The sequence below is a fragment of the Capra hircus genome, chromosome 9 (genome assembly GCF_001704415.2).
Source record: "Capra hircus breed San Clemente chromosome 9, ASM170441v1, whole genome shotgun sequence".
NCBI lineage: Eukaryota > Metazoa > Chordata > Mammalia > Artiodactyla > Bovidae > Capra > Capra hircus.
The window spans coordinates 67,460,799-67,464,691 of NC_030816.1; positions in this window are offsets into that span (position 1 = coordinate 67,460,799).

Genomic DNA, 3,893 nt, shown 5'->3' on the forward strand with positions numbered 1-3,893 from the left:
CCCAGGGATCAAACCACATCTCTTGTGTCTCCTATGCTGGCAGGAGGGTTCTTTCCCACTAGCGCCACCTGGGAAACGCACATTAGCCCTTTCCCACTCTACTCTTTTCCATCAGCTCCTGCCACTCCAAAATAAATTTTAACTGAAATTCCTTCACTCAACAGTCATTGCTGCTGCTGCTGCTGCTGCTGCTGCTGCTGCTAAGTCGCTTCAGTCGTGCCTGACTGTGCGACCTCATAGACGGCAGCCCACCAGGCTCCCCCGTCCCTGGGATTCTCCAGGCAAGAACACTGGAGTGGGTTGCCATTTCCTTCTCCAATGCATGAAAGTGAAAAGTCAAAGTGAAGTCACTCAGTCGTGTCCGACTCCTAGCGACCCCATGGACTGCAGCCTACCAGGCTCCACCATCCATGGGATTTTCCAGGCAAGAGTGCTGGAGTGGGGTGCCATTGCCAACAGTCATTACTTGGGGTTAAGTCTTTGCATCTATTGAAATCTTCCATTACAAGCCAGATACAAGCAGTGAGCTCTTACTATCCTAAGCTCTTAATAGGTCATTAACTTCTTATGAGAGATTTATTTTTTAAATTGCCTTTCCAAAGCGACAGCTACCTCAGGACTCAGACTGATTTATCTTGATAAAACATAAGATGGGGATGATATGAGGAGGGGGATAAGACAAAGAGGTCAAACTTGGGCAGGACTGCTATGGGGGAAAGGGTGGAGAAATATGAAATGACAGGCAAAACAAAAGGAGGTCTTCGGTACCCACCGAGGATGCCTCTGCTCAGGGTCTGTGAAGGGGGCACCATGATGATCTGGGCTTCTCAGGCAGGAGGGAAGTGGGTGGCTCCAGCAGTCTAGAGTGTAGGTCCCCCTCTGACCTTGAGCTCAAGGGAGACTTGCCTTCCCTCTCCAGGCCTCTACTTCCTCATCCGAACAACAAGGAGATCCCCTTCTAACCACAGATTCTGACAATTCTGAACTCCCTACAGTTCAGTAGAGCCTGAAGGGAGGGAACAAGAGGGGAGGGTAGCAGAAAGGAGAAAAATAAGGGAGAGAGCCTATCAAGGACCATTGCATTCTTCAAAAGCTCGTGAGTAGTTTCTTAGGGGAAAACCTCAATTTCCAATTCTAAGGAAATGGACATATTTGGGAGGATAGATAAATAATGGGTAAGGATGAGGGGACAGAGATTTGGGGTTAAACCTATGCTATATAAATTCATTGGGCTGTATGCCCAGATATGAAAAGAACTGTTTCCCATTATCAGCCTTAAGACGTGTTAGGGGAAAAAAGTATTCTTATTGAGTTTATCCAGTGAAGTCTTTTGTTGTTTGTTGTTGTTCAGTCACTCAGTTGTGTCCAACTCTTTGGGACCCCGAAGACTGTAGCCCGTCAGGCTCCTCTGTCCATGGGGTTTTCCAGGCAAGAACACTGAAGTGAGTCACCATTTCCTCCTCCAGGGGATCTGTCCCGCAAGGGACTGAACCAACATCTCCTGCATTGGCAGGCAGATTCTTTACCACTGAGCCACCAGGGAAGTGCAAGCAAGGAAGTCTTTTATTGATACCTAAATCCTTATACTTTGGCAATTTCTGAAAATAACAACTTGACCCACTCCCAGTCTATCTGCTGATCAGCTCTAATTCTCTTTTTTATAGCTTGGACTCTTGAGTTAAGAGGAGAAATAGAAGTCAAATAGCTGTTACAAACCTTGTGTAGTAACTCAGGCCCTTATCTAGAAATTTTATGTAAAACAAAGTTAAAAAGCATTATGTCAAAGAGAATATGTGCTAGTAGAGGATATTATCTGAGACCCAAAGGAGAATACTCTCAAATTACATAGATGTGCAGCAAAGGGATTCACCAAGCTGTTGCTTTGATCACAATACAGTGTAGGGGGTGCCCACTGAGATGGTCTCACACAACCATCAATATGCTTGATGAACTCAAACCACGGAGAGAAGTGTGTCATAGCAATACATTTTGTGTAAGGGAAAGAAGAAATTCAGGATTGTTTAGAAAGATTTCCACAAGAGAAAATTACAATCATTTTTTAAATATTTTGTATCTAAGAGGATTGATTCAATTATTTGAAAATTCCATGTATATAGGTAAGACCATTCTCATTGATTTTTCATATGGTATAGCAGTATTACAAAGCTAATTATTTGGTTTCTATCTTTTAAAAATTTTTTATGGAGGAGTATTTCTTTAGTATGTCATTTTCCATTGACATTCTTACCTATGTACATGAATATGTCAGAAGGCTCTGTCCCAGCAAACTGACATACTCCATGTCCCCATAGTGCCCTCTCATTTTTATCTGTCATTGTGTTCTAATCATTTCTCCTAATCTAGACTGTGGAATCCTCAATTAGCTGAGACTGTGTCATCTGTGCATTGGGGTGAATAAATACAATGAATTTTAAAGTTAGTGTTTTATCCTTGCCTTCTTACTTTTCCTGGCCGCTGCGTACAAGCCACGGCACAGCCTTAGCTAAGTAAAATCTCATATAATGACACAGACAGGGTCAGATTTAAAACAGATCTACATTAAAAAGAACTGTATGTGCTTTGGGGAAGCAGCCTGTTCTGATGTTGATCTTAGATCTGTTCTTTAAGGCAATTATTACTTTCCAGCAATTAAATATTTTGTGCCGGATATTAGGGATGCCTGACAAAGCACCAGGGTTACTGAATGCCATGCATATAGACCAGACCTTGAAGGACTGATACAACAGCCAGCATTATTTTTAAATTTAGGTACACAAAATGAACAAGTTGTGTGATTGCTTTTTGGATATATATATACTGTGCTTAGTCACTCAGTCATGTCCAACTCTTTGCAACCCCATGGACATTAGCCTGCCAGGCTCCTCTGTCCACTGAACTCTCCAGGTCAGAATACTGGAATGGGTAGCTGTTCCCTTCTCCAGAGGATCTTCCCACCCCATGTCTCCTGCATTATAGATAGATTCTTTACTGTCTTGAGTCACCAGGGAAGCCCAGTATATGTGTATATGTGGGTCTAGATAGATAGATGGATATGTGTGCCCAGTTGCTTAAGTCATGTTTGACTCTTTGTGACCCTCTGGACTGGTAGCTCACCAGGTTCCTCTGTCCATGGAATTTCTAAGGCAAAAATATTGGAGTGGGTTGCCATTCCCTTCTCCAGAAGATCTTCCCGACCCAGGGAGGGAATCCATGTCTCCTGTGTCTCAGGCTGCTTCTATACCACTAAGCCACGTGGGAAGCCCATATATATAGGTGTGTATGTATGTGTAACCATTACCCTGACCAAAATGGAAAATATTTTTAACACTCCAAGATGCTCTGTTATGACTCTTCCCAGTAAATGTACCCCTGAAGTAATCAGCATTCTAACTTCCATCTCCATAGATTAGATTTTGAGCAAAGACATCTATCATCTATCCATCTATCTATTTTTTTTGTTCCATAAATTAATCATGTGGTGCACACTGTTTGGTAGCTGGAGACACAGGAATAAACAAAGCAGGTGAGGCCTCTAGGTTCTGTGGGGCTCACATTCTGGTTGGGGAGCTGATCATAGACAAATTAACAAGATAGTCCAAATTATGAAAAAAACCCATGAAAAATGGATCAAGGTAATTGATAGACAGTAGATAGGTAAGGTTGAGAAGTGTTGGATGGGGGTGGGGAGTATCTGCCCAGGTAACATTTGGGCTGAGAACTGACGGAAGAGCAGGGAAAGAGAGCCCCAGGAAGAGGGAACTGAAACTGTAAAATCCCTAAGACAAGAAGCAGCTCAGTACCAAGAGGAACTGAAAGGCCAAGTGTGGCTGGACTTGAGAGGTGGGGAGTCGGGGAGAAAGTCCTGAGAAATAATGTAAGAGAAGCAGCAAGGA